At 37.9% G+C, this 12,852-nt stretch overlaps 1 long non-coding RNA gene across 1 annotated transcript; it reads left to right on the forward strand.

Annotated features, from left to right (window-relative positions):
- Nucleotides 1–85: 85 nt before the first annotated feature.
- On the forward strand, nucleotides 86–829 carry LOC134756529 (uncharacterized). The gene is made up of 2 exons (XR_010129276.1): nucleotides 86–299; nucleotides 674–829. It is a non-coding gene; the product is annotated as an uncharacterized lncRNA (long non-coding RNA).
- The last annotated feature ends 12,023 nt before the right edge of the window (nucleotides 830–12,852 follow it).

Genomic DNA, 12,852 nt, shown 5'->3' on the forward strand with positions numbered 1-12,852 from the left:
ATCACAGTGCAGTGCCCACAGCTCACTGTTGGTTCCTGCCATTGAGATTATCTGATTGGCCACTGGCCAGCCAATGGTGGATCAGACTTTGGAGCAGGTGATGATCCTTGGACACCCACAGAACATCACCTTCATGAGCGCATCAGTGAACACCAGGCTAAGGAAGACATCTCTGAACGTAATTTTGGAGATTTTGATGAGTTCCATTGAAACAAGGAGGAATGTGATGTCCAGTATCAGTTCTGCTGACCCAAGGACAAAGAAAATTCTGTGATAAACTCATCCAGTGTGACTGTAATGTGGGTATCTATTTGATACCTCCAAGTAACTGTTTATTTTTGTGCCAGTTGAGTAGATGGTATGGGCCAGTTGATGTTGATTAGTGAACCACGGACAAAGGGCATATGTCACATGAGTTCCTCCTGGATAAAGTCACCCAGTCACTTCCTCATAAATATCCTGCATAAACTCCAAAGACGAAAGGGAGTTAAGGTTGTTTTTCTCACCTTAGACCAGGCAGTGATAGAAGAACTGGGGGAAGAGATAATTGTATTTATCTTGGTGAAGGTGACAAATCATGGCAAATGAGCAAAATGAAAAAGGTTTGCAGATTTCAACAAACTCCTAAAAGATCAGCTTACAGTCATGTATACATCTCTTCCTTTGTTTCTAGTTTATTTGCATCTCATTACTATGTTCTCGGTTTCGGATACAAGACACCGGACTTTCAAATCAACAATTGTTTCAAAAGACTCCTACTGGATTCCTGCTAGTGGTGGGAGAAAATTATCATTCTATGAGTTGTCAATAAATGTTTAACCACAGTTCACCTTTTTTGGATTTTAAGATGTCTGCGCCACTAGGACGCTCAGAAAAATTACCCTCCAAATGCTACTTGGAGGAGGATTCAGTACCACCCTGAGAAGGCAACCAGCTACAACCTTGGTTGTAGTTTCCGTTGCAGAAAGAGCGTGAAGTTTGCAACTCATGTCTGTCTTCATTTTAATAGGCTAGTTAATCTGTAGCCAGAGATGATTAAGGAGGTTATTAAAGGAAAACAAGCTGCCCACCATGCTGATGCCCGGTTGTTCAGATCGTTGAGGTGGTGTAGAGATGACGCACACTGGCTCAGTTTACCCACATTTGGATCTATGGACCTGCAAGTGTATGAGCATAAAACATTGCACTTCTGACATCTTTAAAACTTTTATCTTCTCTCTGGGGTTCTGGCCCTCTTCCTTCTGCTTTTGTGTTTTGTTTTTTAAGCAGTAACATTTATTTAAGTATTTGCAATGTGTCAATGCTGTGCTGAGTGTGTTATGTGTATTATCAATATTGCTAAACATAGTGAAGTAGGAACTATTATTTCCCCCATAGAGAGAAGCACACAGCCTAAAGGGAAAGCCACTCTCCTGAGATCCTTGTGTCAACAGATGACAGAGGGGGGACTTGAACCCAAGTCCTGTGACTCACCCATGCCTGCAAAGTCTCTTCTTGGATACCTTTCCTGTTTTCTTTATTTTTTCTTTTTCTATTCTTTACTGTTGTTTGTGTTTGTTTGTTTTTTAAGCAGGGCCTCACTCTATCACCCAAGCTGGAGTGCAGTGGCAGAATCACAGCTCACTGCAGCCTTGACCTCCTCAGGCTCAGGTGATCCACCCACCTCAGCCTCTTGAGTAGCTGGGACTGCAGGCATGCACCACCATGTCTCGCTAATTTTTGTAGAGATGGGGTTTTACCGTGTTGTCCAGGCTGGTCTCAAACTCCTGGGCTTGAGTAATCTACCTGCCTTGGCCTCCCAAAGTGCTGGGATCACAGGCATGAGCCGCTGCACCCAACCCTTCTTGTTTTGTTTAGGTGCTGACATCTTAACTAAAGGACTACCTTAGCAAAAAATGTCTCTCTTCTCTCAGGGGTCCCATCCCCCTAACTCGGCCCTCCTTAATCTCAAGCCTGCAACTCTAGCACGTAGGAAGGAAGCCGCACACCGTCTCTGGTGACTGCAACAGAGGCCTGAGCCCCACCCACACCCTCCTGCAGGGTTGGACACTGGCAAATCCAGCCATTGATATCAAAGCAAAAGGCTCATTCATTTACTTGCATTTGTGGTTGGGAGCATTTCCCGAAGAGAGGTGGGGAATTGATGATGGGAAAGCACAAGTCAGGCTGGATGCCCAGCCCTGGGCTCTCCCATCCCTCTTCTGGAGCCCTGCAGTTTGGATCATCGCCCTTTCCCAGATGCCACATCGTTTGTCCACCCTGATAGCCTCTGTCATGACACACCACCCTGGGATATCACATAAGCTACAGGTCAGACGCTGCTTTCCAGACAGAATTATGGAGAAGACAACCATCATTTTGGTGAATGTTTTCTAAGGCCACTGGGGCCTCATCCTGGAAAATAAATCTAGCCTCTGAGTTCTGGCTCCAGGTAGCAGCTGGCAGGACCACTAAGGTGGGAGGCTGGCTGGGGTCATAATTGTGATGCGTGGACTGAGAGAAGGGAAGGAACGAGGCGGGATGGATGCCTGATGGCAGATGCTGCAGCTTTTCTTATCAGGGAAACAGCCCCTGCATCACAGCGTTTACAAAGTAGTGATGCAGTGTGTTGCATTTTATTTTTCTCCTTACCCTTACATGTTCTTGGGGATTAGGGCATCGATCCCAGGCTTGAGATTTGAGTGAAAGTCATTTTAGGGCAACAGTTGGTGACCTGGGAATCAATATCCCATCTGCTCATTGCTCGATTATCACTTAGTTTGTGCTTCCCTAAAATTAATTCAAATAAACATAATTTTTACCATAAAATTATATATATGCATTGTGAAAAATGTCTTTAAAAATCACCTGAAAATATACCATTTAAAGATAGTAGATTTTTGTTTTTGTTAAACACATCCCTTTTTTCAACACACACACCAGCTGAAGTCAATTTAACTTTTTGATATTTTACTAAAAATAGATAATTGGCTAATCATTTACTTTTATATCCATAGGGAAGTTCAAAGTCTTCATTCTGTATTTTCCTGGACACTAGGGAATTAAATTTCATTTTTGTTTGTTCATTTATTTCACCAATGCTCCTTGGGTGTCAAGTCTCTTTACAGGACCTGGGGTAGAGAGAAAGCTGGTAGTAATGTCTATGGGTCTTCCATTGCCCAGGAGATTATTTTCCAGTCATTTCCAACTCTGTATCCTAATAGACTCTTGGGTTCTTTCACTTCTAACTTCTACCACTGTTTTCTGATCCATGATGCTGACATGGGACACGGCCGATGTTCCTTGATCTCTGTGCCAATTATAAATTTATTGCCTCTCAGCTCTAAAGTCATCCTTTTTGCTTGGTCTTTGAAAATGTATCTGGGCCTCTTTATTTTAATCAGGGCTGAATTTTTAAAAATTAGTTGCCAACACTTAGTATAGTTTTATATTTTGTTCCTCATTAACTTCTCTAATCAAATATGGTCTTCACCACATCATATATATATATGTGCTAGCTTTTTTCCTGAAAGCAACTTATGTTACCATTATTGTAGGTTCAGCCAACCCATATTGCACATTGAAAGCCATTAGTTGTTCCCACTTCTAATAGGAGCTATAGATAGTGGATTTCAAGAGAGTACCAAGGTTGCTACTCCATAATGGCCAGAAGAGCAAGCCAAAAACATCAGAGTAAACACAGAAACCTCACATCTCAGGGAGGTTTGCTTAACAAAAATATCAAGACCTGGGATACCTGGAAAACTGCAGGTAGGGTTTGTTTCTTGTATAGGTTTGATTTATAATTATTACTCCCACAATGCTTGATGGCCCCAAACAGTAACAGAAGCTCTAGTGAGTTCTTGATTAAGCTAGTTTTTCCAGGATTTCATTCATTTTCTCCCCTGTTGTTTGTTCTATAGTAATTGTCAGGAAAATTATTTTTTTCTGCATGCATGAGCATAGCATTGGAATTTCATTAGTTTTTTGTTCCTTCAGTGTTTTTACTGAAATATTGTTTTGTCTACATATAATCTACATATAATTTGTCCACATTCCTTGAGTGGGAATTCATTCAAAATTCATGTTTTTTGTTGTTGTCATTGTTTTTTGATTTACCCAGCCTGCAAGTACAGGATGGAAATTCATGCTAATGTCATTTTTTATTGCACCGTGATTGTTAGTTACCAATATCTGTGAATGACTGTACTGGCATTTGTTTTTATAATAATGCACAGAAGAGATAGACCCAACTTACTAACATACCTGAGGTATTTTTTCTGCTGTGCTTTTGCATTCACTGATGATGATATATATCCTTTAACTATGTTATTTTATAATTTCTCAGCACTAGTTGGCTATTACTTCCAATCCAGAATTGTTTTCTTATATATAATATACAGCATATTATACTTACATAAGCAGGATTATGTATTTTCCCTACAAAACCATTTTAAAATTCATTTCCTATGCATATATGATAGAAAGTAGTTAGATTCCCTTCCAGAAATATTTTCTTAAAGAAATAAGGGTATGTTTTATACTTTAATGTCTTACAGATTAGGAAATATACCACTTCTGGGTTGTTCTGCAGGGATACTAAATAAGTAAAAGCAAACTGGCATTTACTAAGCAGAGCATTTTTGTAAACTCTTTTAGTTGATCCTCAAATAGAATTGCCAGATCAAATATAGGATGCTTAGTTAAAGTTTGATTTCATGTAAGTAAGGGATACTTTTTTTAGTATATCACAAATATTTCATGGTATATACTTATATTAAAATTATTTGTTGTTTATCTAAAATTCAGAATGAACTGGGTGTCCAGTATTTTTATTTGCTACATTGAGCAAAACTATCTTTGAACAACTCTGTAAGATTCCAACCGGCATAACTTTCTTCAACCCCAGTATCTAAAGAAGAAAATTTTGGGGGAGAGTGTGGAAAACTTGAAATAGCTTCCAAAATAGAGATGTGGTAGCCTAAAATTTAAAATTAGTTTATTGATGATTTTTCCTGTTATGTCTGAAAAGATGCAAAATGAAAGCTATCTTTATATTGCATCACATTATTTATTGATAAATTAGAATCATAGAGTGCCCATGTTCGAAGCAGTGTTGGTCGTCATCCTACCCAACAACTTTGTTTTACAGATGAAAAGAATATGTCTAAGATCCTGTTAACAGCAGAGCTTAGACTGCTAGTGAGTTCTCTTAACTATCTCCAATAAAGGTTATTTGAACCACTCTGGTGTATTTAAAAATATGATTTATGTAAAGTGTGCAAGATATTTTTAGTTGACACACAAACAAGAGAAAGCCACATGAGCTGAGGCTATGCAGGGGGTTGGGCCAAGGGGAGAAGGGCAGGGTGGAATGGGAGAGGCTCATTGATAATCAGCATGTGCGTTTTTTTTTCTGGCTTCTAGGCCCTGCTGGAAATTTTCCATGCTCTTCATTCGTTCTCCTGTATTTCCTAAGGCCAATAAAAGAGGAGATCCCTGAGGACACGCCTCTCTTTAATATCTGCTTTCCTTGCAAAGATAAACCAAAGACCAATGTATGTCGTATCTGCCCCCTTCAGCCTTTGGGACACCATTTTGATAAACCTTCCTCTATTTCACATTAACAGAAAATGTCACTTCTCCCTTCCTAATCTCCAATGCAAACCTAACATTTTAGCCCAATGTTTCTCATGCTTGCACAAGCCAGCTTTTAAATTCTGCTCAATTCCAATTTAAGAGTAGGCATTGTGCTAGACATTTATAGCCCAAGATCTGTAAGCAAATATAATTCTGTGGACTAAGAAAGCTAACATTTAAAGAATGGAAAGAGTTTTTTATTTAAAAAAAAAAACGCGAATCACTATCACTGCCTTTATTAATTCTCTAAATACAAGCTGTTGCAAATCTTCTCAGTGTTAGATCCCACTGGATTCATCATATTGCACATAAGCTCACTCCAGGCTGAAATCATATCTATAATGCAAGGGTGATTATGGTTGAACACTGGGCACCAAGAGGCTCTCTAGGAGTGCAGAATGGAATATGGAAAAAGCACATCCAAAGCACTGAGGGCTTTCTGAATTGATGGATTTTTAAAAAAATAATTAAAACTAAGATGGAGACTGGTGACCTAGAGTCTGAGTCATGTATTTGTGAAAACATTTTAAGATCTCCAGATCACTTCCCAGCACATCTCCTGCTGCTATTGTTATTAGAAGTATCTCTTCTTATTAATCTTAAGAGAGGGCTACAGTCTCCAGGGATACTTAGACCTGATTATCAGCGTTTCTGTTACAAAACTCTACACTTAAAAAAAAAAAGAGCTGTAGATATAAAAAATGCTTTCTAACTAGGCATTGGTTTCAGTCTATTGAATTAAAACTCAGACTCCAGGATATCCTGTGAAGAAACAACATGTATTGAAGAGATGTTGCTGGATTGTCTTTCCAGAGCAGAAATGCACAGAAATTTGAATCTACTGAAAGCATTTGAAATCTTCTTTTATAGCTATTTTGAAATTTATAGTAAATTACACATTTTATGCATGTATCCAAGTATATACATATGTACAATTATTATGTATCAATAAAAAGCAACAACAACAACAAAAAACCTTTAAAAACCAAACAAATAAAAAAAGTCACTATTACCTGACCTGGTTTTAGGAGCAGACATGAAACTTCTAAAGAGAGCACCATTCACATGTCTCGTTCAAATGTTCTGTTGGCAGAGCACAGTGGCTCACCCCTGTAACCCCAGCACTTTGTGAGGCCAAGGCGGGCAGATCATGTCAGGTCTGGAGTTCGAGACCAGCCTGGGGAAACCCCGCCTCTACTAAAAATACAACAGTTAGCCGGGCGTGGTGGTGGGCACCTATAATCCCAGCTGAGGAAGGAGAATCGCTTGAACCAGGGGGGCAGAAGTTGCAGTGAGCTGAGATCGTGCCACTTCACTCCAGCCTGGGCGAAAGGGTGAAACTTCATTGCAAAATAAATAAATAAATAAATAAATAAATAAATAAATAAATATTCTCTTAAGTCTTTGTTAGAAGATGATGAAAATGCTTGGCTTGTGTCAGTGTAACCAAATTTCCACTTAAAATGTACTCTAAAGGCAATGGCAAGGAAGGGAGTGAGATTTGTGTGTACTTTTTAGAAGCTGACATTTTAAAAAATACATTTTAAAAAATGAAACCAAAATATGTCAAATAATCTGAAAGAATTTGAGAGGAAACAAAAAATTGACCATTTGGGGGACCATTTGATTGTTACTTTTAGCATTTGTTTGGAGCGGGAAAATCAGAGTGGGGTGGAGGTGACTCTGGGGATAGCATGTCCAGGTCTCTGGAGCACATAGAGGTTCTGCTGTCCAATTAGGGGTCCCATCTTTGTGCCACCCCCAAGAGACAGCACATGAGGCCTTCAGAATCCAAGACAGAGTAATAGTGTCCTGGCTGGTCAGAATTATCTCAGCCTCAGTGACACCGAGAAGGGTGTGATCTCTTCTAAAACATAGCAGAGTAATGAAAAATAGATAGCTCACTCTTGGTGCAAGCAAGCAGGAAAGTTTAAGTTTCCCTTTACCTTGGGTCAAGGGTTCAGAGTTAGAAATTCAGAACATGCAAAAGGATTCAAAGAAACTTTCTTTGCTTTGACAGGTGAACACAGCAAGAAGAGAATTGACATTGTCTTGGTGGCTAATCATGAAGCACATGGTTTTGTTGTTCTACTAATTGGCTTGTCACTCTGTCCTCAGATGTCAACATTGGTTTATCACATCATATTCCTCCTGACACATCTCCTTCCCTCAGAAGGATGAGTCCATTAGTTATGCACAAACTATGAGAAACTTTTGCATTGCTGGAGTTGAAGAACAAGTTTTTCACTTGTGTCAGGTGATGAAGACAAAGTTGATTTTTTGTTCAGAGATAGAAGAAAACAATTCTGAGATACAGTGAGAAGCTTGGAAGAAGTAACCCAGTATCTAAGCAAAGAGAGGGATGTGGCTGCGAATTGCTGGAACAGACTGAGAAACACCTGAATTTTAATTAAGCACCATTACCGAAAATCACAACACTACTATTTTGTAGAAAATAGTTGAGTTACATGCGTTTAAAAATATATATATATATGTTTATATATATACATAAAACATTGTATGTTATATATGTAATATAACATTTATATATATAATATGATGTGATAAACCAAAGTTGTGGGTTATAATGAAAGACTACTTTATTTTGTTGCTCAAATTGATCCAACTCTAGCCGTTATATATGTATGTAAACATATATGTATATATAGTTTGTTTTAGAAAAAAATTGCATTTACAGAAAACTTTCAAAAAATCTTAGGGAGAGTTCCCACGTACTTCTCTTGGCTATGACACTTTCTCAGACTTTCCTTTTTCATGATAACCTTTATAGTTTTGAGGAGAGCACTGGTTATGTATTTTGTAGAATTTCCCTCAGTTGGGTTTTGTCTGATTTTTTAAATAATTACATGAGGGTTATGTGTTTTGGGGAGGAAGCCCTCAGAGGTAAAGTCCATTCTTAACATTGCATCACTGATGTCATGTCAAGGGTGCACATCACCATGAGTTATCCCTGTTGAGGGTAATCTCGATCTTCTGATGAGCCAGTGTCTTGCAAGCTTCTCCACTGTAAAATTACTCTTTTCCTTTATTTCCATACTCTACTCTTGGGAATGAAGTTGCCATATACAGCCCAGCCTTGACAAGGCTGGGGATGGTTACGCTCCCAGCCTTTGAGGGCAGAATTCTTCCATAAGCTATTTGGAACCCTTCTGAATGGGAAATTTTTTATTCTCACAATTTACTTATTCAATCGTGTATTTATATTAGTATGGACACATGGATATTTACGTTGTGGGTTACAATGAAAGACTACTTTATTTTGTTGCTCAAATTGTTCCAACTCTAGCCATTGAGATTTCTTTTAGTTAGTTCCTGTGTTGCTTCCATATAACCTCACTTTACATTTTTTTCTTAATTTTTGAACACTTTCTTTCATGCCCTGCAAGAGGCCCCAGGTTCATTTTATATCTCTCCTGACCTGGTCATATAATCAGGCATTTCTCCAAGGAATCATTTTTCATTTTACTAGAGAATGACATTAGAAAGCAACCTTTGAGCACTAGGTGTGTTCATTGTTGTCAATATCATTGCTTCTTGGCCTCTCGACTGACAGCATATAAATCTACATGTGTATACTAACCTGTGCACATATACATATCTATAAATATCTTAGATTTATTTGTATTTATATTAAGATAAGCATGAATACATGCTGATGTCTCCAACTCTAATCCATTACTACACAAATCACTCTGTTCTCTTTCCCTTCATTATCTGTAACCGTCCATGCCAACACTGAGAATCCTGCATCTCAGCATCTTCCCTTTGCTTATTTTTTCAATTCCTATACATCCATATACTGTGATCATAATTTTAAACCAGCACTTCATATGGAAGATACATTTATCAACCAAGGTATAGTGCTTATGTACAGGTTTTTTTTGCCTACAGACTTACAGATTCCACTAACTTTCAACTTCCACCCCACTCATGTGGTTTCATGTATTTTCAATACAGTTACATGCTCTTTCTCCACTTTCTCCATTTCTTCTTGGGTTTCTCCAAATCTTTACATGATTTTTAACATTTTTATATGTGAACATTAACTCTTTGTGCTGTTGAGTCCTATAGATTTTGATGAATGTTACATATCCACCATTACAATATCATGCAGAGTAGCTTTATGGCCATCAACTATTCCCTGTGCTTCCACTCTCTCCTTCTTTTTCAAACTCTTGCAACCACTGATTGTTTTTTTTTTTTTTTTTTTGAGACGGAGTCTCGCTCTGTCGCCCAGGCTGGAGTGCAGTGGTGCAATCTCGGCTCACCGCAAGCTCCGCATCCCGGGTTCATGCCATTCTCCTGCCTCAGCCTCCCGAGTAGCTGGGACTACAGGTGCCTGCCACTGCGCCTGGCTAATTTTTTTTGTATTTTTTTAGTAGAGATGGGTTTCACCGTGTTAGCCAGCATGGTCTTGATCTCCTGACCTCATGATCCACCCACCTCGGCCTCCCAAAGTGCTGGGATTACAGGCGTGAGCCACTGCGCCCGGCCGATATTTTTAACTGTCATCATAATTTTGTCTTTTCCAGAATGTCATATAAATGGAATAATAGATTTTGTAGCCTATTTTATACTGGATTTCTTTCACTTAGTAATATACATTTTAGTTTTGCCCACGTGTTTCAAGATGTACCATATGTCTGATATCTCATGTGTTTCTCTCCGTGGATAATATTCTGTTGCATGGTATGGATGTACAGCAACTTATTTATCCATTCACCTAGTGTATGGCTCCTTCTGGTTTTTAGCAATTATTCATAATCATCTAAAAACACTCACTTTTCCATAGACATAAAATTTCAAATCAGTTGAAATGTGCTTGTTTTTATATGTTAATACCTAGGAATTTGCTTGTTTTTATATGTTAATAATATATCTTGCTTTGTAAGAAGCTGTCAAATTTTCTTTGAAATGGCTATACTGTTTTGCATTTCCACTAGTAATAAACAACAGCTTCCTGTTGCTCTGCATCTTTTACAGGAATTGGTTTTTGTATTAGTTCCCTAAAACTACTATAACGCAGTACCACAGACTGCATGGTTTAGAACAGCAGGGATTTATCTTCTGACGTTCTGGGGTCCAGGTATCTGACATCAAGATGTCAACAGAACCATGCTCCCTCTGAAAGCATTAGAAAGAACCCAAGCCATGCTTCTCTCCCAGTTTCAGGTAGCTTCGGGCATCCCTTTGCTTGCAGATGTGTCACTCCAGTCCTGACTCCATCATATGCTTACTGGTCATTGGTATGTCTTTTTTAATGAAGTGTCTGTTCAGATTGCTTACCCACGTTTTAACTAGTTTTTGCCCGTATTTTTTGGCAAAAAGGAATGAATTAATGGCATTCACAGAAACTTGCATGGAACTAGAACTAGAGACTATTATTCTAAGTGAAGTAGCTCAGGAATGGAAAACCAAAAATCTTATGTTCTCACACATAAGTGGCACCTAAGCTATAAAGATACAAAGGCATAAAAATGACACAATGGACTTTGGGAACTCAGGGAAAAGGGTGGGAAGAGGGTGAGGGATAAAAGATGACGAATTGAGTACAGTGTATACTGTTCAGGTGACGGGTGCATCAAAATCTCACAAATCATCACCAAATAACTTACTCATGTAACCAAATACCACCTGTTCCCCAAAAACCTATGGAAATATAAAATTTAAAAAAAATATTTAAATGTCATCTATATATATATATATATTCAATAAGTATTTTTAAATATTTTGTGTCCCAGTCTGTGACTTGTCTTTTTATTTTCTAAACAGTGTCTTGTTGCACAGAAGTTTCTAATCTCAGTGACATCCAACGAATCAGTGTTTTCTTTCATGAATTGTGCTTTTGGTGTTTTAACTATGAAGCGAAATCCACCTCGATTTTCTTCTATGTTACCGTTTTCGACAAAAAAATTTAAAAGTGTATGTTTAATATTTAGGTTTATAATAATTTTAAGCAGATTTTTGTTAAAAGTGTAAGGCCTGTGTCTGGATTCATCTTTTGCATATTTATGTCCGTTGTTCCAGCATCATGTGTTGGAAACACTATCCTTCTCAATAGGATTGCATCTTTGTTTTTGTTGAAGATCAGTGCACTACATTTATGTGGGCCTATTTCTGGACTTTTCTTTCTGTTCCATTATCTATTTCTCTATTACTATTATTGTTTTCTGCTAATGCTACTTGATTACTGTAGCTATATAAGTTTTGAACTCAGGGAGTGTTAGTTCTCTGACTTTGTTCTTTTTCAATATTGTGTTGCCTATTCTGAGTTTTTTCTTGTTTTCATATAAATTTAGAAAAAATTCGTCAATATCCACAAATAAAACCTTAATAATATTTTGACTGAAATTGAAAATAATCTGTAGATCAAATTCAGGGGAACTAACATTTTAACCATATTTTCTTTCTATCCATGAACACAGATAAAATCGTCATTTAATTAGTTCTTTACTTTCTTTCATCAGAGCTTCATAGTTTTTCTCATATTAATCCTGTACTTAGTATGTTAGATTTTCCCTAAATATTTCATTTTTGGTGCTAACGTCAATAATAGGTTTTTAATTTCAAAATCCAAGTTTTCATCACTGGTATACAGAACTGTAATTGAATTAATCTATGAGCTTTGTATCTTGCAACCTCATTATAATCACTTGTAAATTCCAAGAGTGTTTTGTTGTTGTTGATTCTTTGGAATTTTCTTCACAGACAACCATGTCATCTTTGGGAGAAAATACAGTTTTAAAGTTTTATTTCTTTCTTCCAAATCTATATCCTTTAAAAACCTTTCCTTATCTTATTACCTTGGTCCTTCAAGTACAATGTGGAGTAGATGTGGTGAGAAGGGGCATCTTTGTCTTATTCCTGATCTTAGGGGGTTGGCATTGAAGCAACATCCTTCCCACATCAGGAATGAGCTCTGGCAAATTATTTTTCTTGAAGATAATTTCTTTGTTATGGGGAACATCCTGGAAATATTTCACGATGATTATTCTTTCTCTCCCACTGCCAGAGCCATTAGAGGATTTTTTCTCTGATCTTCACCATAAGAATATAGAGGGATTTCTGGAAGTAAAATCCATGAAAAGATGCATCTGGCCCCGTGTAATACACCCCAGTTTCTGACTCTCACACAATCCACACTCAGCCACTAGAATTGCCATTTAAGTCTTTATGCCAGTTAATGGCACCCAGAGTCTTCTGCCCAAGGTA

The sequence above is a fragment of the Gorilla gorilla genome, chromosome 10 (genome assembly GCF_029281585.2).
Source record: "Gorilla gorilla gorilla isolate KB3781 chromosome 10, NHGRI_mGorGor1-v2.1_pri, whole genome shotgun sequence".
Lineage (NCBI taxonomy): Eukaryota > Metazoa > Chordata > Mammalia > Primates > Hominidae > Gorilla > Gorilla gorilla.